The following is a 23,538-nucleotide window of genomic DNA, read 5'->3' on the forward strand; positions in this document are numbered from 1 at the left end:
CAAACTTATGTCACTAACATAACATCAGGAATAGCTCTTGAATTTGTAAAATAGAAGGGAAATCAATCACAATCATCTTAGTTTTTCACTGGAGCACAGACCATGTGATCCATCTTGATAGAAGATTACGTCCCTAATGGTAGTTTGAAAGCTTAAATAGTAGGAGTTTTTTAAGTGGCAAAATTGGAAGAGTTAATGATGGGAGACCACCAAAGACTTTGGAAAACCAACCTTGAAACTATTGCCAACATATTCGAAAAAGGGCTTATTATTCTTGAATGCTTTTGAAATGCTTTTTGCAATGAAAGAGCCTTGAATCTTAATAGGAGCATTGGTAATTAGAAGCGAATGAAAGTCAATGCCTTTCCAACAATTCTTACCACAGAGAGATTTGAGATAGCTGTAGTGCCTGAGAAGACTTTTCACTTTCCAGGTCCTCAGTGGCTGAGAGCCTGAGACAACCTACTTAGTGCAGTGCAAAATACTTTGCAAATGTGCATTAATTAAGGCCCACTTTTTTCCTTAGGAAGCAGCAAATATCCAAACCGACTCGATGGAAACTGGATTTTCTTGATGTTATGCCAAAAAAATTCTCTCAAATGCTTTGCCAGCCTATCAGAAGCAGTTTTGGACAGGGACCAATAGAAAGTATAAAACATGTGAGTGTCCACCAAGACTTAAGAATAGATTTGGATTTTTCTTGCAAGAGAAAGTAGCATGATTATGCAATCAATCTTCTTCTCAATTACCTGAAGAACATACAGTGAAATGTAAATTTTCTACAAATTCTGTACAACCAAACTGATATATGCCTTTACTTACTTTGCTGAAGATGATCTATATAAATCCTATGCAGTAGATACAGTATCCTTTGGCTGATTTATAGATCTGCAATAATATAATTAATTCTGCTAGTAATTCGTATGAGGCAGGGAATGCTAAAGGAGCAGACTTCTTGTATTTGTGTGTCCTTTATCCACATTCCCATCTCTTACTTATAAGGCACCCAAGAGGCATGTCCTTGGAAAGGACACGACTCTTGCTAGGTCGGCCCTCTATACAAATTTCTAACTATGTTGCCAAGATCGGTGTCTCCCAGATTTACAATTAGTTAGTAGATAAACTAACTATAACTTGTGCAAATTAGAACATTTGAATGGTTCCAAGGAAAGATGCCAATTTGATCAAACATATAAGGTTACATAAGAGGTAAATCCTTTTAAGGATATTTATGCTTTACAAGATCTGATGATCTGTAGTCCATAACAATATGATATTGGAGTTATAGAATTAACACTCCCTCTTAACTTGATAATCATATTGAGAGATAACATATCTAGTAACATCAATCAAGATGAATAAGCATAGATTTATACTCTATATCTATTTGAATCTTCTAAGCATATGGTATCATATAACACATGATACTAAGTCATAATACTATACCTGTGATATGACTTGTCACTTATACTTGTGATAATAGTATTGCATGGAATGCAATATACAGGATAAAATATGGAGAATGACTAAATTCTTCCTTCATCAAGTTGTGACTGATAGGTACTGGCAAGCCTATATCACACTATGATGCTGAGTTAAGATCTACCAGTTTGCAGGATAAATTTCGGAGAATGATTAAATTCTTTCTTTATCGAAGTTGTGATTCATAGGCATAGAAATGTCTATATCACAATGTGATCTTGAACTCATCCAAATCTGATAGTAGTTCTCTACTGTTCACTACATTGTCTAAGAGATCGTCATCTCTCATAATGTCTTTTTATACAAGTGTTCATTATCTCAGAGATCGTCACCTCTTAAATAATGAATACAAATGGTGAAGCCTATAACAATCAATAGCTTGACAATAAAAAAATATTTTATTAATAATTTAAAGAATACAAATGTATTATAATTCAACCATACCATGTCTTTTCCTAAAGTGATCTATCTTCATTTGTGAGAGAGGTTTGGTAAGAATATCTGCTGTTTGATCTGCAGTGCAAATGTATTCTAATTTTACAGTATTCCTGTCTACCATATCTCTTACATAATGGTAAGGAATTTCAATATGCTTAGACCTGTCATGAAAAACTGGATTGACAGAAAGCTTGATGGTACTTTGATTGTGACAATTAATAATAGTAGGATTCATGGGTTGACCAAATAATCTCACAAGTAACTTTCTAAGCCAAACTACCTCACAAGAGGCCATTGCTACAGCAATGTATTCAACTTCTATGGAACTTTGTGCTACTGATGTCTGTTTTCTACATATCCAAGCTATCATCGTTGAGCCTAAATTGAAACAACATCCTGAAGTGCTTTTCCTAGTAGTAACACTTCCAGCCCAATCTGAGTCTGTGTACCCATGTAAGTCCAAGTCAACTTTCTTATATTTGAGCCCAAGGTTAAGAGTTCCTTGTAAGTATCTCATAATGTGTTCGGCTGCAATTTGGTGAATCTCTTTTGGCCTACACATAAATTGACTTAAGGCATAAACAGCATAGCAAATATCAGGTCTTGTATTTACCAAGTACATAAGAGACTCAATCATCTGTCTGTAAAGAGTAGAAACTATGGAAGGTGATTTTGTTGCTGCTTCCTTAAGTTTATGTATATTAGTCTCCATTGGAGAAGACATAGGTCTGTAGTTCCACATTCCAAATCTCTTCAAGATGTCTAATGTATAATTTCCTTGATTAAGTATGATGCTGTCATAATTCTGCCACACTTTCAGTCCTAGGAAGTAATGGAGTCCGAATTCTTTCATTTAATTTCTTTGACTAGATCTTTCTTGCATTGATCTATAAGATGATCATTACCTATTATTAGTAAATCATCAACAAAAAGTATCAAAATAATCATATCATCTTTACCCTTTTTATAATAGAGATTTGGATCTGCTTCATTCTGTTAGAAATTTGTTTAGCGCTCCCCTTAGGATTTGTAACAAGGGCTTAATTGCCTCCTGTGTACTATAAGTTGAGTGCTTGTATCAGGCATTGACAGATCGGTCTTTTGATGCAATGACAACTCTAACTTGTAACAAGTGGTATCAGAGCTTAGGCTCAGCTAGAAATAGATTTCTGTGTGGTTTAGTTGGAGATTCATTTAGAGGTTCAGTTAGAGATTCAGCTAGAAATATCTCTAGAGAGATTTGGTGCAGGAAATACATTGCTGGAAGTGGTTTGTTTACAAGGCTGATTTTTTTTTTTGCTAACATGGGCTCTTCAAATGAAGTTTTGCCTATATTTGATGGAAGTGGTTTTGCAGATTGGAAGATTGCAGTCAAGAATGCTTTGAGAGAGAAGGCCTTATGGAGGATAGTGAATAAGGAGATTGGAGAACCCCAAACTAATAAAGAAAAAGAGAATTGAAGATGCAAGTTGGAGCAAGCTAGAGGTATTATTGGTAAAGCTTTAAGCCCCAATCTCAATAGAAGGTTTGTTGATATTGATGATCCAATAGTGTTATGGGATAATTTAGAAAAGGATTATAAAGATGCTGATATTGCTAGCACATTTAGCATAGAGGGAAAATTGGTGAATTTGGATCCATCCTATTTTGAAAAAATGACTAATTATTTCAATGAAGTTACCTTTTTAAATGCTCAACTAAAGAAAATAGGTGCTGAATATGCAAAGAAAGATTTTCAGTTGATTGCAATGGCTGAAAGTAAGCTCTCCCAGCCATACAAGGTATTTAAGGAATCAAGGAAAAGGATTATTCAACTAAATCCTAATACTCCACAACAAACTTTCGATCAATTTTGTAAGTCTGCTATAGATGAAGAAGCCCAACCTATTAAAAAAGGGTATATTAAGAAAAATCATGCATATGCAGCTAGAAGTAAGTTTGTTATAAATGATGGAAAGAAGAGTTTGAGAGGATATAATAAATTTCAGAATAATGAGAGTTTAACCATTTTTTTAGAAATGATGGTGCAAAGAAACAAGGTGGAAGAAAATCCATTATTTGCAGGTATTGTGGTGGTGAAAATCACATGGGGAAATTCTGTTTGAAAAAGAAGAACAATGAAAGGAAGCAAAACAAGCTCAAGCAAGGATATTTTAAGGATGACAAGAAGGATAGATAAATCTTTGTAGCCATTTTCCAAAAAAGAGAAGATAAAACAAGTAAGGAGGTAACTTCTACACCTGAAATAAAATCTAATGTTAATGGGGCGTACTTTGCTTCAGATTCTATTAAAGAATGGATTTTAGATTCGGGTGCATCATTTCACGTGACTGGAGATAGATCTTTGCTTACTGATTTTTATGAAGGAAATAATTCAGATCAAGAAATTACTATTGGCAATAAAATGTAACTACCGGTTATAGATACAGGAACTGTTAATGTAACAAATGAGTCTTTGAAAAATGTTTTATTGGTTGAAGGATTAGGGGTGAATCTAATTTCAGTATACAAAATAGTTCAAGCTGGATATGAGTTTGTTGTTATTGCTGATCAAGTCATTGTTAGAGATACAAAAGACCCAACCGATATAATTGCCATTGGTAGAGTTGATCATGAAGAAAGTCTTTTTAAATTTGTGGGATTTGCTGATGAAGAATTTAAACACTCTCATGCTTATATTGCTCAAGCTGATTATATGTCAAAACTTTGGCATGCTAGAATTGGACATATCAATCATAGGAAATTGCAAGATATGGTTAGCATGGATATGGTTAGAGGGTTAACAAAAATCTCACCCTCTGAAGGAGTTTGTGAAGGATGTGTGCTAGTGAAACACCACCGAGATCCTTTTGATTCAGGTAAAGCATGGAGAGCCAATCATCCATTACAACTCATTCATAGTGATTTATGTGAAGCGGGCTATCCCTCAGTTGCAGGTGCTAGGTATCTCCTCATTTTTATTGATGATTATTGTAGGAGAGTATGGGTTTATTTCATTGAAAGAAAGAATGAGGTACTTGAAGTTTTCCAAAAATTTAAGGCTTTAGTTGAGAATTAGTGTGGGAAAAGAATTAAATGCTTAAGAATAGATAATGGGGGTGAGTATTGTAACTATGCATTTGAGTCATTTTGTGAGAATTGTGGAATTAAATTGCAAAAAATGGTAGCATATACTCCTCAACAAAATGGGGTGGCTAAATGAATGAATAGAACTCTTCTAGAAATGGCTCGTTGTATGTTGCATTTTAAAAGTTTACATAATAAATTTTTGGGGTTTGGCTGTTTCTTGTGCTGCATATATTGTGAATAGAGTTCCAACTAAAGCCCTCACAAATATCACCCTTGAAGAAGCTTGGGGTGGTAGAAAACCCCACATTGGTTATTTTAAAGTATTTGGGTGAATTGCTTGGGCACATATCCTTGATGAAAAGAGGAAAAAGTTAGAACCAAAGAGTCACAAGTGTTTGTTTATGGGTTACAATGAAGAATCAAAGGCTTATAGGTTATATGATTTGATAGCAAATAAGGTATTTGTTAATAGAGATGCAAAGTTTGATGAGCATTCACAACTTGACAACAACTGCTTCTCCTACTCTAGAAAAAGGTGAAGACTGTATTGATGAGGATGACGTATGCATTGTTGATACAAATGAAACTACTAATGCTTTTGATCAGCCATTATTTGCAGGTAGTGATAATGAAGATGTTTCTTTAGCTAGACAAAAGACAAGAAGTGTTGAAGAAATCTATAGGCAAGGCTTAGAAATCCAAGGGAGGAATGGTTGTGCTCTCATGGCTAAAGCATTACAAACAAATGATCCAAAATTTTATGAGAAAGCTCCAGGGAAGAAAGAATGGGAGCAAGCCATGAAAGAAGAATATAATGCATTAATGGAAAATAAAACTTGGGAACTTGTACCTCAACCCCAAGGTAAGAATGTTATTGGTTGCAAGTGGGTTTACAAAACAAAATTTAGACCAAATGGCGATATAGAGAAATTCAAGGCTAGATCGGTTGCTAAAGGATTTAATAAAAAAGAGGGTGTTGATTATGAAAAAACATTTGCTCCCGTCATTAAAATTAATACAATTAGAGTTATTTTATCTTTGGCTGCAAGTCTTGGGTGGCATGTTCATCAAATGGATGTAAAAAATGCTTCCTTAAATGGAGATTTATATGAAGTTATCTATATGGATCAACCTCCAGGTTTTATAGATCAACAACATCCTAATCATGTTTGCAGATTAAAGAAGTCACTCTATGTACTTAAGCAAGCACCAAGAGCATGGAATGAGAAGATTGACAGGTATTTTCAGCTTCATGGGTTTAAAAAATGTAAATCAGATCCAAATCTTTATGTGAAGAAGGTGAAAGATGACATCATCATTGTTGCAGTTTATGTAGATGATTTACTCATTGCTTGACCAAATATTAGTTTAATCAATGATTTGAAATTGGCTCTCAAAGGTGCATTCTATATGACTGATTTGGGTGAACTAACTTATTTTCTTGGCTTGCAAATTAGTAGGCTTTATGATAGATTGTTCATCTCTCAAACAAAATATGTTTTAGATCTTTTAGAGAAATTTAAAATACTTGATTGCAAGCCAGCCCCTACTCCTTTCCAATCCGTAGTCAAGCTTACTAAGGAATGCACCTCCAAGAAAGTAGATCCTACTCTATATAGACAACTTGTTGGTAGTTTGGTTTATCTAACTCCTAGACCAGACATTTGTTTTCCAGTCAATCTGGTATCTCAATTTATGTAGGAACCTAAAGAAAGTCATTGGATGGCTGCCAAGAAAATTTTGCAATATGTTTGTGGAACAGTGTACTATGGCATACATTTACAATTATAAGTCCCCAATTTCTTTGCTTGGCTTTATAGATTCAGACTAGGGCAGTGATATTGATGATAGAAAATCTATTGGAGGCTATATTTTTCAGCTTGGCTCAACTCCAATCACATGGAGCAACAAAAAACAAGCCACTACATCACTATCTTCATGTGAAGCAGAATATAGAGCAGCAAAAGAAGCAGGAAAAGAAATATTTTGGCTTCGACAACTTTTGTGTGAGCTTGGCCTTGGACAAAGTTCAGCTACTACTTTGTATTGTGTTAATCAAAGTGCTATACAAGTTGCAAGCAATCCTGGTTTTCATGCTTAAACAAAGCACATTGAAATTGATGTTCACTATATCAGGGATCTTGTTCAAGAAAATATTGTTAATCTTCAATTTTGTCCAAGTGAAGATCAAACACTAGATATATTTACTAAGAGTATGCTTGAGGCTAAATTTCTCAAGCTACGGAGTATGCTTGGTATGATTGAGGTGAACATTAAAGGGATAGTCATATAATGTTCCCCTCTTCCCCTCTCTTTTGTTTTTTTTGTAGCCAATCTTGTCATATCATCTTTATCCTTTTTATAATAGAGATTTGGATCAGCTTCATTCTTCGAGAATCCTAAACTAGAGAGATACTTATCAATTCTTTCATACCATGCCCTTGGAGCCTGTTTAAGCCCATAGAGAGCTTTCTTGAGCTTGCAAACAAAGACTTTAGGGTTATGAGTTTCAAATCCTTCAGGTTGTTCCAAATATACCTCTTCTGTAATCTTTACATTTAGAAATGTTGTTTTCACATTCATTTGATGTACTTTCCATCCCTTCGATGCTGTAATAGCTCGGACCGCCCTTACAGAGGTGTATGTGGCAACAGGAGCAAAAATTTCTTCATAATCAATTCCCTCTTTCTAAGAGAATCCCTTGGCTACGAATCTGGCTTTATATTTTTGAATGCTACCGTCGGCAACATGCTTGATTTTAAATATCCACTTAGAAAGAAATAACAGATTTTCCTCCAGGTCTTGGAACAATTTCCCAAATATCATTCTTAATAATGGATTGGTATTCTTCCGTCATAGCATCCTTCCAAGCTGTATGTTTAATAGCATCTGAATTGGTTGATTTTGATTTAGATAAATCACTCATGTTTGCTGCATCACTATAAAATCTTTTGGGTCTTCTACTTTCTCTGAAGGTTCCAAATGGTGCAGTAAAGTCTTGTGCTTCCTCTACAGTCTTAAAAGCCCAAAGTGGTCTTTTCTTAGGATTTTGGGTTTCCTCAAGATTAAGATTTTGAATTTCATCTTCAATTTCTTCAATGTTCTCCCTCTGAAATTGAGATTCATGATTTTCTTTAGAACTAGGTAAATGTGTGGGATCTTTAGAATTTAGGACTCTTTTGGATGCTAAATCTTTTTCAAATATTACATCCCTACTAAGTTCAGTGCTTTTCTGATCAAGTATGAAAATTCTATATGCTTTAGATGTTTCACTGTACTCGACGAAAATACCTTTCCTCCCAGAGGGTTCTAACTTAGTTCTCTTTTCTTTTGGAACATGTATATATACTGGGCACCCAAATATCCTAAGATGGCTTATACTAGGTTTTAACCTTAGTAAAGACTTCTTCAAAAGTTTTATCTCCAAGGTGGGAGTGAGGACTTCTGTTTTGAATATAGACAACAATACAAGAGGCTTCTGCCCAAAGATAATATTCTAAATTTTGATCAAATATCATAGCTCTTGCTACTTCTATAATTGTTCTATTCTTCCTTTCTACTACCCCGTTTTGCTATGGATTATAATGAACAATATACTCCCTCTTAATTCCTGCTTCTTTACAAAACTCTTTAAACAAATCTGAAGTATATTCCCCTCCATTATCAGTCCTAAGAGTTTTAATTTTGTGTCCTGATAAGTTTTCAGTTAAGGTTTTGAATTTTTTAAATCTCTTAAGGATTTCTTTTGATTCTTTACATTTTAAGAAGTAAATTTGTGATGTTCCCTTTCCCCTCTGTGTGGAAAAACAATCGAGCGAGTAATGGTGTACAGTTTATTGGAGAGTGTTGTTTAGATGCTGTACAGTATCAAGGAGGATGGATGCTCTGGAGAGTTTGTATGGTAGGCCACAGATGGCCGTATGTTAGAGGGGGAGTGTTGTATGGTGGCCAAGTATTGGCCGTACGGAAGATGTCTAGCCGTATGGTAGATCGGAGGAAGTTCGTACGGTGATGAGGGTAACTTGGTCGTACGAGATAGGTAGTAGGTCGTATTGTAGTTTGGAGGATAGTCCGTACGGTGATGTGGATATGTTTGGCCATACAGAATAGATAGCTGGCTGTACGATGAATGAGGAAGCAACACGGGGATGTCTTTGGAAGCCATATGGTTAGGTGTTTGAGCCAGAAATGATAAAACACCAATTGTGAATGCAATCTTGTTCATACACACACAATTGATTTAGATGAAATCCAGACACAATAATACTTGAAAATAATGTTCCGATTTGCTAGATCCAAGTGAAGAGTTACATGCAACAACGAAATAGGGTGAGGGTTGAATCCCACCGAAACCGCACGAGCTAAATAGGGAAGATCTTTCACTTCTGAAATGGCGAACAAAACCAGAACTCCAACAGGAATTCGCTATACAAAGAAATAATCCAAAATACATGCTAACAACTACCTACATGCCACACATAAATACACCTCTAGAGAAAACTCTCGAGGGTTGAGAAAAGAGTGCTGACATGGCAAACACATACGAATAATTAATAAAAATTGGGCCCCATTATTAAATAATTAAAGGTCCAAATTATATCATTTAAATTTTGGGACCATTAATTATTTAAAGTATTTTATTAAAATTGGTGACATTACAAATCCTCGCCGGCCAAAGATTGCTTGTCCTCAAGCAATATGCAAACTCCAGGATCCCAAACCTTACGTGGATGCAGATTGCTATATCTGCTAAAAACTCCATGCTTCTTCAAGATCACATGTTGTAACAAATGAATTTTCCTAACCAATTTAAAACACCTAATTAATGAATAATTGATTCCATTTCACATGACAATGACTAATCTAATTAGAAAGAAGTAACAATTTTCTATTCTATTTGTAATTTATATTCAACTGAAATAAATAAATGGATACTTTGCAACATCTAAACCATTACTAACTGATAACATGTTCAGCTGAAAGTAAAGTAACAACTATCTTCTATATCAATTGATATATATTCATTCAATTTATGCTTTTAGAAAATCTAAACTATCTAATTATTCTTCATGAATCTAAAGAGGTAAAAGTCCAAAAGTGACATATAGAATTAATGAAGAAATTCCTTTGTCATGTTTTTCAAGCCTCGGCATTGGTGAGAGGAGAAGCATTGACATAGGCTTAACCTCTCAACCTCGGACCATACTTATCCCCACACATCTTAACTTAATAGAACGACCCTCCCTATCTCGAGATCGGGCTTGGGATGTTCTTAAGTCCAGCCATTCGAGCTACTCGGTGGTTTGAGTGCCCCATCAGTTATTCCTAAATAACTGAAGCTTATGGACAAACAAAAGATCTCATGATTGGCACATATGCCTATAACTACCTTGGCCAAGGATTTCAATTTGGGTTCGTAAACCCGATCTCCACCATTCGACTTGACAACAGCTTCCATTTTCATAACATGCATGAGCTATTTAATTATTTATTCCAATCTAATTTTCTTGATTTTGTTTGCAGATTAAATTTGCACCTCTTCACCATTCATTGGCCTCTCTGTCGGGTGAATTCCTCGGTGTCCACAAGATTCCGATTTGGTTTCACACCTCTTCACCATTACTACGGCTTTATTGCCAGGTGAATTCCTAGGTGTTAGAATATTCTGAATTCATGCCTGGTAATATACTAAAAACATATCAATCATATGGATTCATTCCAACATTCATGATTATCTCAGTTTCAATGGGCTGTATAAATGGTGTAAGCTCAGGATCATTTTAATGATTGGATTCATAAACACCTCAGATATCAACAGATAGCATAATGGATTATCTCCACTAATCAGTCTTAACTGGTTGAGGAGAATATGTCAAACCAGAATGAGAGAGAAGAAATAAAATAAAGGATGGGAAATACATAAGCATAGGTATTGATTTATACTACTCAATTGAATTCTCAAACCTCCAAATCTAGAATTTAAGTATTCTCATGTTTAATCAAATTTAAATCAAGAACAAGATATTGAACTATTTGTAAAACTGATTGTGGTTGTGAGATACGAATCCGACTACACTTTCTATTCATTTCTTTGCTTAAATTAATCGACAGCAACAAGGTATTTAATGGTAAACGAATTCTACAAAGGCATTGATGATTGATAATATTCAGAATGAAAGATTATGGAAGCCGATTGAAACAATGAATCACATGACCTGATTTCAAGTTCGGGTTTCTCCTTCCGCCAATTGGTATTCTTGATCTCCGTTGTATATTGCCTTGTTCCGAATTTCTATCACTGTTGGTTTTAGAGAAATCAGAGGAATGAATTCGGATTACAGAGTTAGGAAGGGTTAATTATGAGAATGTGTTTTACATGATTCGGTAATAAGCGTAGTACATTTTTGGAGGAGAGTAGAAAAATGCAGAAAGAAGGGTGTCCCCAATCAATTTCATAATGAACTTTTTAATGGTCAGCTGTGACCTTTGGGCTACCATCGGTTATCAAGAAGGCTTTTCGATTCCTTCATAAATTTGAATTTTGAAAGGAAAGAACAAGGAGGGAAAAATAATTAAAAGTTGAAGAGTTTAATCTTTATTTTATTATTATTATAAGCCCTTATGTACGTTTACGAATGTATATTGATGAGGTGACATCAATAGATTATATAATTATAATTTATTGGTGCCACTTCATTTATATATATAAATATATATGTATGTATGTATGTATTCATATTTAAGAGTTTATAATACTGATTAAATAAGAAAATTCAATAATAAATCTTCAAAGGTATGAATTATATTTAATTTATAGATTATTTTAAGTTTTTATTATATTGTTATCCTAATAGCTCATGCGGTCCCTTAATGTAACTTGTGGTTAAGTCTTCGTATCCTCTCCAAGGCAGTTTTAGGTCATATCTATTGATCTTGATGACTGGACCAAATCGACCATCCCCTTCCAATGATTCCGTTTAGCAATGCTTCCCCTCTCTCCAATCTTCTTCTTGCAATCACCCAAGCAAAACATTCTCGCCAAGACATTAATTCAAAAAAAAAAAAATATATTAATCGTTAATTCCAATCAACAATTGTCAATCATCTAATGTCAGTTATAGGTTGCTTGATTATTTTCATCAACGTCTATAATAACTAACTCATTTCACATGATCATGAAAGAAATAATTCGTTATCAGTTGGTACAATGTATATAATTAACTAACTCACTTCACATGGTCAAGAAAGAAATAAATTGATACAATGTCTATAATTAACTAACTTGTTTCACATGATTAGGAAAAAAAATAATTCGGTAAACCAATGGCTATGATCAATTTAAAACTTAGGGCAAAATTTGGGATGTAACACATGTGCATAATTGAATTCAATTAAGATGAGTAGATTGCCATTCGAGCTCCGCTGCACCACTCTGATATAAATATTGCTATATCTAAAACCACCAAGATCCCAAGGGAGCCAATCATTAAACATATTGATGTCTAGATCCATAATCTTCATTTAATCATCAATCTCCTTAGGAACTTAACATCACATGTAGATCTCATTATTTTGTGAGGAAGCCCTTCATAGGGAAAAATTGCAGTCATGCATGACTTAGGTACAACTGAAGGATAAACTCCATATTCAATCAACTGTGGTTGTTCCTACAAGGAATCATCCATAGCATCTCCATGAAGTTGAACAACCATCAATAGAACTTTTTCATTTGGAGATCACGATGATCATTGGGTGTTGGTTTGACAATATTTGTGCCTGTATCTTCCTGCAGAATCCATTCCTTCATCTTCGACTCGGGTACCAAATAGATTCTGTCTTTGTGGTAAATGATATCACCAATCACCTTGTATCCGTCATCCTACACTTGACCATCCAACAGTAGGCACACAAAAGTATTCTTGGAGTACTCTACTAACAAGTGTGCCTTCTAATCAGCTAAAACATGAGAGAGAATATATGGCATCGTTGGGTGCCATAGTGTGATCTAGGACTAATCTCTCAATTTTCCCAATAGGCTGGTAGAATCATTAGCTCTGATACCATTGTGATGTTCCCTTTCCCCTCCGCGTGGAAAAATAGTCGAGAGAGCAATGGTGTACGATCTACTGGAGAGTGTTGTTTAGATGCCGTATGGTATCAAGAAGGATGGATGCTTTGGAGAGTCCGTATGGTAGGCCACGTATGGCTGTATGGTAGAGGAGGAGTGTTGTACGATGGCCAAGTCTTGGCCGTATAGAAGATGCTTGAATGTACGGTAGATTGGAGGATAGTCCGTACGATGATGAGGGTAACTTGGTCGTATGGGATAGGTAGCAGGCCGTACGGTAGTTCGTATGGTGATGTGGGTATGTTTGGTCGTACGAAATAGATAGCTAGTTGTATGGTGAATGAGGAAGCAACATGGGGATGTCTTTCGAAGCCGTACGATTAGGTGTCTGAGTGAGAAATGATAAAACACCAACTGTGACTGCAATCTTGTTCATACTCAAACACAATAGATCTAGATGAAATCCAGACACAATAATACTTGAAAATAATGCTGCGATTTGCCAGATCGGGTGAAGAGTTATATGGAACAATGGAATAGGGTGAGAGTTGAATCCCACCGAAACCGCACGAGCCAAATAGGGAAGATCTTTCACTTCCAAAATGGTGAACAAAACCAGAACTCCAATAGAAATTCGTTATACAAAGAAATAATCCAAAATACATACTAACAACTACCTACATGCCGCACATAAATACCCCTCCAGAGAAAACTCTTGAGGGTTTACAAAAGAGTGCCAACACGACAAACACATACGAATAATTAATAAAAATTGGGGCCCATTATTAAATAATTAAAGGTCCAAATAATATCATTGAAATTTTGGGACCATTAATTATTTAAAGTATTTTATTAAAATTGGGGACATTACAAAATTCAAATTTTCTTAGAGAAGTCATCTATAAAAAGTGCATAGTACCAGAATCCTCCAAGAGAAGGAATAGACATAGGTCCACATAAATATGAGTGGACTAATTCCAAAACATTGTTAATTTTTCTAGTGCTCTCATGAAATGGACTTTTGGTGTTCTTACCCAAAGTGCATCCTTTGCATATGCTTGAATGATCTTTATTCAACTTAGGTAAACCAGTTACCATCTTCTCCATAGTCGATAAGGCTTTGAAATTTAGATGTCCTAACCTTCTGTGCCATATTTCGTTTATATCAATAGCTTCATGAATTAAGGCTTGAATAGGTTGACTAGGTTTTATATTTAATTCATACAAGAATCCCTTTCTTTGAACAATCAACTTTGATTTCTTAAATGAAGAGTTCTTAGACCAGGTCATTATTTTACTGTCCATGAATGCAACATTATGTCCATCATCTTCAAGTGCTGTAACAGAGATTAGATTCCTCTTTATTCTTGGTACATAGAGTACTCTTTTGAGATATAGAGAAATACCCGACTTCAGTTTTAGGGTGCAATTCCCAATTCATTTGACTGAATGAGAGGAATTATCACCAATGGTAACTTCTCCATCAACTTCTTCTGATATTGAATCTAGTACTTCTTTTTATCCTATAGTGTGTCGAGATGATCCACTATCAATTACCCATGCTTTGCTTGATACTTCATTTGATAGTGTAGAATTCAATACACGATTCACAGGATCATAGTTTTTTTCTTTCTAGGTAACGTTTGTACAGTTTACTTGTTGCTTTGTATTCTCAGGGCAATTAGATCTATAGTGTCCAAATTTTTCACATTTGAAGCATTTTATTTTGGATAAATCTTTCTTAGGTTTCATTTCTTTGATTACCCTTCTTCTTCTTGAAGTGCTTCTTACCTTTATAGGAATTTATGTTGAGAACATGGAGTTCTTCATCTTCAGTTTTCAATTTTCCTCCTTTCTTAAGTTTCCTAGATTCTTCTTGAAGGCAATCTCCTTTAAGTCTATTGAAGTCAGGAAGATTGTCTCTAGCACTTACTCCTTGTGAGAATATTTCCAATGAATCCACTAACCCATCTATAGCCATAAGTGTTAGCTCTTTGTCTTCAATTATGGTCCCTATACTTGCAAGTTCATCTCTTAGACTAGCCACCCTTAGGAACTATGAATTCATAGATTCTCCCTTGTTTATTTGTATATTATTTAGTTGCCTTTTTGGTGCAAGGGTTCTAGTTGCATTGTTAACCTCATATGCATTTAATAATGCCTTCATCATATTAAATGTTGTTTGATGTTTCATTAGCATAGGTACTATTTCATTTTTCACTCCATCTAATATGATTTGCATGGCTTTCCTGTTTCCTTTACTTTAAATAGTTTTATTGTAATGTCCCGGTCATAAAATAAATGTATTTAATTAAATCTTGGTGATGGGCTGATTGATTTAATATATCTCAGCCCCATTTTTAATTTAATTGTTTCTGTAGGTAAGTATGATTGTCAGCTATCATTGTACACCCTCGGAAGGATTTTCCGATGGGTATTTAAGCACAGCATGTAGGTAGTTGTAGGTATGCAACTTTGGATTATTTTCTCTGTACTGCGAATTCCTATTGGAGTTCATTGTTGTTTGCCATTTCGGAAGTGAAAGACCTTCCCTATTTGGTTATTTCGGTTTTGGTGGGATTTAATCCTCATCCTATTCCGTCACCTGTAACACTTTGCTCGGATCTAGCAAATCAGAGCACTATCATATTGCGAATTGGAGAAGTGATTATGTTATTGATCAAGTTCTCTTGTGTTGAATGAATAAGGTATTTTATAGGACGTTCTGTGTTTCTCTTGCATTTTCCATACATTCTGTTGACTGTAAGTTTAGTACTTCATTCCGTACGGCCTCCACCCTCCCACTGTATGACCTCTATTACTATCACCGTATGACCCTCTTCATTCTACTGTACGACCTTATTTCGGTGTCTACACCCACCGTATGATTCCTTTCATTTACTGTACGACCACCTTGGTGATCTACCGTACGACCTCCTAGGTCACTGTACGGCTGTAGTTGCACCCCATATCACCTTCCATTACCGTACGACACTTGTTGCACCACACTACACTGTACGACCTCCCCATTGCCTGTACTTTGGCGCCTAGCATCCGTACACCAACTTCACCTATTTGTACTATGGTACTACCCACTAAAACTTCGGACGTGACAATTTTGAGAGTAGTTGCAGAAACAAGATATTATAGTGGTATCAGAGCTTTTGATTCTGCAAGCCTATGGAAGTGAATGCAAGTTTATACTCGAAGGAGAAGGTGAAATAACCCTATTGATAGAATAGCAGATCATCAGGATCTTACGACAGAACTCATGAATCTTTTAAGAGAGCCCAATAGAAACCAAATACAAATCAACAAAACCCTAAGGCTAATGCAGGAAACATTACAAAAATCATCCGAGGGAAAGACAACAGGAGAACAAAATGGGCATAGCGACGACTCAGTTTCTGGAAGGGCAAACACCCCTCTCGCCCTTGACCTTCGATACCCATCTTCCTTCTAAGGACGGAAGCACCACGCAAAGAAAGAGAGCCCACTTTTCAGGAAATGCAAGAAAAATTTCAGGAAGATTGGCATAACACAAATATGGAAGGTGATATATCTTACAGAGACTATGCTGATCTAAGAATGAGATATTCTGGCAGGGGCAATCGCGGTTATTTTAATAGTGATCTCAGGAGAAAGATCAGAAAGGTAAACTTATTGCCATTTGATGGATCTGGAGCCATTATTGCACAGTCATGGGTTCTGAAGGAAGATACCTATTTCCAACTCAATCCGATGCTCGAAGAGGAAGCAATCAAATTTGCAGCACTTCATCTCGAAGGAGTAGCGCATGAGTGGTGGCATCATGGATTGGTCAGTCTCGGACATGACCAAGTATCCTCTTGTGTCGAGTTCATTGAGAGACTCATTGACTATTTCGATGGGAAGGATCCTGAGCTAAACTTCAAAGATCTAGCTCAGCTAAAGCAAACGGGCACGGTAGACAACTACATCACTGAGTTCCAAAGGCTGTCAGTATTAGTCATAGACATCTCTGAAAGACGTCAAATTGTGTTATTCATGGATGGGCTGAGAGAGCCTTTAAGAGGCTGGATCAAAGGGTTCAACCCATGTGCACTCAATGAAGCTATTAAGAAGGTGCGTGAAGTATAGGAGACATCAAGCAGAGTGATAGGTTTCTTGTTGGTAATAAGGTCAAGGTTAGCCTTGGAAATAAGCTTACTGTTCCCTAGGTTGATATTAGAGCATAAGGATGGCTTACTATGTAATTGACTTGTTGTATGAAAACCTAGTGTGTTAGCTAAAACTCGGTAGTCATTCCTTTGTCATGCTAGCAGGTATGTACCTCAACTAGATGGTTGAGATAGCAGCCATGTGCCTAGGAGACTAGCCTATGTTGGCACTTGGTGGGACAAAAACCCCCACTCTTAACGTTAGTGGGTGCTACTCATCATCAATACAGGCTTTTGGCATAATGGTTGTCTTGGTATCAGAGCTAAGGTCTTGAGGTTGAGCCTTGACGAGCATAGTGGCCATGTTATGCCTCTGTTGGACAAAAACCTAGTATGCTGGCTAAACCTTGATGGATGTTGCTTCATCGTGTTGGCAGACGTGTACTTGAACTAGATGTTGGGGTGAGTAGCTGTGTCTAGGTGGGGGCTAGCCTACACTGACACTTTGGTGGTACGAATACCCCTCTTCATGTTTGTGAGCACTATTCACCATTAGTTAGAGTTTTTGGTATGGTGGCTGTCTTGATCCTCCCTCATTAAAATTGTTTTTCATCAAGCAATTCAATCTCAATCAAGTATTCTATCTTTGTGTAGTCAATGAAGCTTCAAGATCTGAAATCAATATTTATGTTTGTTAGTCCTCCTTTTTAATGTACTATACTGCTTTTCACCTTCAAAATTAACCTTCTTTACTCCTCTTGCTAAAAGTACAAATTTTTTTTGCAAGAATGGTAAACTCTCTAGAAAAGTACTTTGCGCTACCAAATTCTTGATGCACCACTTTGATAAATTTTTTGAAGTTTTTGCTTCATCCTTTATTTTCATGATCAAAAGTCTCGCACTATGTTAGTCACAATTGCGTAGAAACCTAATGTACTATTCTAATAACCCAGTCCCGGTTATATCTTATCAATTTAACTTTAACAGCATCAATATCCTTAATCAATCAGAAGTTCGGTATTTCATCAAACATTTGGCAGGCTTCACTATTTTCACTGTAAAGATGATATTCTAAATTTTGAACATTGAACTAGAGAATACAATGAAGTGCCAAATTTGCTACCATTTGCACTGCCAAATATGGTAATTGTCTGAATTTGACTCACAAAAAATAGTAAGTACATAACTGAGGTCTTCAAATCATCGTCTGCTCATGAGGGTCACAATAATGAATTGACTCAATCGACTACAGGAGATCGCCAAAAATAGGGACATTACACCCATGTCATTATCGAAGGAAAAATGCTAAAAGCCATAGTACATACATTTGCAAGATGATCTTCATTAATGATGTTGCAGACTATTCTTCTCAAGGTAGGACACATATCAGCTTAGGACACATATCAGCTTGTGTACAAGCTGAAAACAAACCATGATAGTCATTAATTGCTTGGTTTTCCATCCAAAACAAATTTAGCTGAAATATTCATTCTTTCTAGTTTCAACCATTTTCCAACCAGTCCAATGATTTCATGACCTCAAGATTATAATGTGTTTCTTGTTTGCAGTTTGGAGATGTGGATATCTCATTGTTATGCAACTTTGTTGGTTGATTGTTCTAGGCTCTATTCTGTATCTGGTTGGTGCTTCTTATGGCTTGTGATGTGTTTGGACTATCTTATGTCAGACATTACTGTGATTGCATTGTACTGCATGTGCATATTCTTCTGTTCCCGATTCCTTCAGACAGCTTGATGTAATCTTGTGTATGCTATTCCATTTGATGTTTATCTGATTTCCGTTAATAATGTTGATATGACATTTAATATTGATTTATATGTGATGCTAGCATTTACATGCATTTTGAGATGGAATGATGATGTTATGTAATGTCCCCATTTTAGCAGTTGACCAAGTGTGTGTGCGTTAGCCTTGTTCTACATGGTCCCAAGGGCTAACGAAGGGTTTAATGGGATCTTGGAGTGTTTTGGCCTAGTCATTTCCAGTTTGGGCCAAAACGAAGTTGATTTACTCAGTTTCAGGCATACTTACTATTTTTAGTAAGTCTGCAGGACACAGTGCAGGTCAATTTTGGTGATTGGATTCGATACTCCTCGGTGAGAGCTTTCCGATGAGCTATCACTCGCATTATTCGGAATCCGATTGCTAATACATTTTAATGCCTGAAGTTTTATTAAAGTAACGTCTAATTTAATTGTAAAATATTAAAGTGTTACTTTAATATTTATTTTATGGTGATGTGTACCCAAGGGAGACATAAGGGGTATTTTAATATATGTTTTATATTAGACATCTTTATCCCACATTGCCCATATGAGTTGAGCGGACCCGTGGGAATAGAATAAAAGGAAACATTTGTAGCTTCATTAGACAGGTTGAATATGAGAAGAAATTGGTGTGTGAGTTGCAGCTCCGTTCTTGGCATTTGAGGACGTCTATCCTCTCTTGTAACATTCTAGACGTCATTCCCTTGGGGTTTGGCCTTTGGAATTCTTGTTATTGGCTTCATTATCAGGCAGTTTAGTTGCATTTCCGGCTACAGGCAGATTTGATATTTTGCTCATATCTTCTTCACTACTTGTCCGACGCTTATGCCGCTTGGAGGGAATGGTATTATGAAGGTAGTGGACTAATTGGAGGACAAAGTATTGTAGCAGCAAGTTCGTAAGCATGGGCTGGAGTATTATGACAATATTGCTGAAGTAATTAGTGAGTTGATAAATCTGCCATGTATTTGGTTTTATGAATTCTGAAAATAACATTTTATTAGCAGCAGTTCATTTCCACTTTGCATATTATTGTAGTTTCTTTCTTGTTTATGTTGTATGATACCAATTCCATGCACGAAACACAACAAACAAATAAACGTTTGATTTCCAGAGTTATAAGGGGTTTTAAGAAGTTGAATGCAAACTGTTTGACATAATTCCTTTCAGCAATTTGGTTTAGTTTTTGGGACATCCAAGGGTGTCCATTCCAGTGGTATCAGAGCTATAAGTCCTGCCATCCTGTGGAGGTCTTATAGGGAATTTGGAACAGCCGGATAGAGGGAAAAAGTAAGTAAAAAACATAGGCTAAGTATTTATGTTTGAGCATGCGACAGGGGTCTTATAATTTCCGCGATACCAGAGCAAGACAAAATAGGATTTCAGACTTGCAAAGAAAACAGTCTAGTACATCCATGCAGGGGGACATTGAATTCAACCATACAGACACAAAGGAGATATTCTGTGATCAGGACAATAATATGGGTGATCGAGATGACAGGAATACAGGATTAGGCGGAGGCAGAAATGCTGGTCCAGATCAGGGGGAGGTACTGTTCCGACAGTTACTGGATACATTAGAGCAGGGGCAGCGTATGCAGCAGGAGCAGAATAGGCGAATGGACATGATGTTGCAGCTCATGGCTAGACAGATGGGTGTCAATATTAATCCAGGTGATGCCAACAACAGAAACAATAACAACGAGAGAAACAATAACAACGGGGGAAACAATAACCATGAAGGCTAAGGCAACAACAATGGTCCTGAGAATAACATTAATGGTAATAATGGACACGGCAACAATGGGAATGAGGCTGATAACTTTAGACACGTTGCACGCCCAGCACGGACTGCGAGCTCGAGACCTCTTCTACCCACTTTTCCACCCAGAGATCCGGTTCAACCAGTAAACGAACCGCAGATTACCGAGTTACAGGATCAGTTCAGGAGGGACTGGGAGGCTAGTGGACCAGAGTTTCAGGCGGATATTTCTCTTAGAGATTATATGGACTTGAGGATGAGACACATGCCTAAAGCAGGAGGGAGGAATCAAAACTTTGAGCTGAGGAAGAAAGTTGGAAAACTTTCTTTACCTTATTATGATGCTTCAGGGAAGATGACTGCACGAGCTTGGGTGCAGAAGGTAGATACATACTTGCAGCTAAATCCTATGCCTGAGGAGGAGGCTATCAAGTATGCGGCTATGCACTTGGATGGCGTTGCACATGAATGGTGGCGTCATGGCATGGTGACTTTGGGGCATAATCAGATTACATCCTATGAGGAATTCACCGAAACATTGATTGGGAGATTTGACACTAAGGATCCCGAGTTACATTTCAAGGAGCTAGCACAGTTAAAACAGTCAGGTTCTGTGGATGCTTACATTGTCGAGTTTCAGCGCTTGTCTGTACTTGTTACTGATATCTCTCCTAGGAGATTGGTGGTGTTATTTTGTGATGGTCTTGCTGATCCATTACGAGGTTGGGTGAAGGGACATGATCCACTCACGTTAGCTGAAGCAACTAAAAAGGCACGAGATTTAGCCCCTTCGGTATACAAAGGAAAAAACCATTCAACAGATTCTTCCTACCGCAAGGACAAAGACAAAAAATCATTTCAGAAAGAGTATAGCAAACCCAAAGAAGGATCAAAAGGACTAGACAATGAAACTTTGAATGAACTTCGAAAGAAGAAGCTGTGCTTCCATTGTAGAGAGCCTTGGGACTTATCTCATAAATGTTCTCTCAAGGCTAAGGCAAAACAAATGGAGTATTTTTCAGCAGAAGAGTCAGAGTCAGAAGGGGATGATCAGCACTCCGATTCAGATGAGGGTAACACTATAGAGGAGAGCAACATTCCTAAGGATGATAGATCGTTGGCACGCTTGACAGGGGCCCAAAAGGCAATCACATTTAAGGTCAGGGGTACTATCCAGGGACAGAAAGTGATATCTCTTATTGACACTGGGGCTACACATAACTTCATAGATGCACAGTTGGTAGCCAGGAGAGGGTTACAGACAGAGGAGCATGATGGGTTTAGAGTCATGGTGGCTAACGGTGATAAGTTATTATGCACTCGGAAGATATCTAATCTTCGCATCAGGTTTGGAGATGGCTACAAGTTGGAGGATGAGTTCTATGTTGTGGACATGGGAGATTATGATGTCATCCTCGGCATGACATGGATGGCTTCACTAGTTGAGTTCACACTCAATCTAGCGAAATTGGAGATGAGATTCCAGCATGAGGGCAGAACTGTGGTACTTAGAGGGCTTTCAGATGGAGGTTGCAGAGTAGTGTCCTTGAGGAGAATGCAGAGACTTTTTCGTCATGATGACATAGAGTGGGCGGTAGAGTGCCACATTATGCCAACTTCACCAGAGCCACAAGAAAAGAGTCATCCACTAGATATCCAGAAGATACTTGATAGACACGCTAAAGTATTTAGCGATATTCCTCATGGGGTTCCTCCTGACAGAGGGATGGAACATGTTATTGAGCTCGAGGAGGGAGCCAAACCAGTTATGATTACTCCCTATCGTCATCCTAAGAAACACAAGGATGAGATAGAGAAGGCGATTAAGGATTTGTTGGAGATGGGGCATATCAGGCCCAGTAAGAGCCCTTTTGCTTCAGCAGTAGTATTGGTAAAGAAGAAGGATGGGACGATGCGCATGTGCATCGATTACAGGGCACTGAATAAGAAAACAATTAAAAACAGGTATCCCATTCCTAGGATTGATGAGCTGATTGATGAGTTGCATGGAGCATGCTTCTTCACCAAAATTGATTTGCGATCCGGATACCATCAGATCAGGATGAGAGCAAAGGACATTGAGAAAACAGCCTTCCGATGTCACTATGGCCACTTTGAGTTCATGGTTATGCCATTTGGTCTAACCAATGCACCTGCTACATTTCAAAGTTGTATGAACCAGGTATTCAGGAAGCAACTGAGGAGATTTGTCTTGATCTTCTTTGATGACATCTTGGTCTTCAGTAAGACCTGGGAGGAACACTTACATCATCTAGAGGAGGTGTTATCTATTCTGGAGAGAGAGTCATTGTATGCCAAGGAATCTAAATGTGAGTTTGGCATGACTGAGCTCCTTTACCTGGGGCATATCATTAGTGCAGATGGCGTTCGGGTTGATCCCGAAAAGATTAGAGCTATTGTAGAATGGCCTACTCCCACAAACCTTACACAGCTTAAGGGATTCTTTGGTTTATGTGGTTTTTATAGGAGGTTTGTTAAGGGATTCTCACAGATTGCTACACCCTTGACAGATCTTACCAGGAAAGGAGCCTTCGTGTGGACAGGGGCAGCACAGAGGTGTTTTGAGCATTTCAAGCAGGTAATGTCTTCATGTCCAGTTCTAGCTCTACCGGATTTCACGAAGCCTTTTGAGCTTCATTGTGATGCATCAGGTGATGGGATTGGAGCAGTATTGATGCAGGAGAAGCATCCCATTGCATTCGAGAGTAGGAAGCTCCGAGGAGTTGAGAAAAGTTATTCTGTCTATGACCGGGAGATGTTGGCCATAATGCA

At 37.1% G+C, this 23,538-nt stretch overlaps 1 protein-coding gene across 3 annotated transcripts in view; it reads left to right on the forward strand.

Annotated features, from left to right (window-relative positions):
* Positions 1-23,538, forward strand: part of LOC149543483 (uncharacterized) — a 160,292-nt gene that overhangs the window by 1,367 nt on the left and 135,387 nt on the right. The window lies entirely within an intron of this gene.

Source organism: Cupressus sempervirens, chromosome 8 (assembly GCF_028749045.1).
Source record: "Cupressus sempervirens isolate cs-2001-9-10 chromosome 8, ASM2874904v1, whole genome shotgun sequence".
Classification (NCBI taxonomy): domain Eukaryota; kingdom Viridiplantae; phylum Streptophyta; class Pinopsida; order Cupressales; family Cupressaceae; genus Cupressus; species Cupressus sempervirens.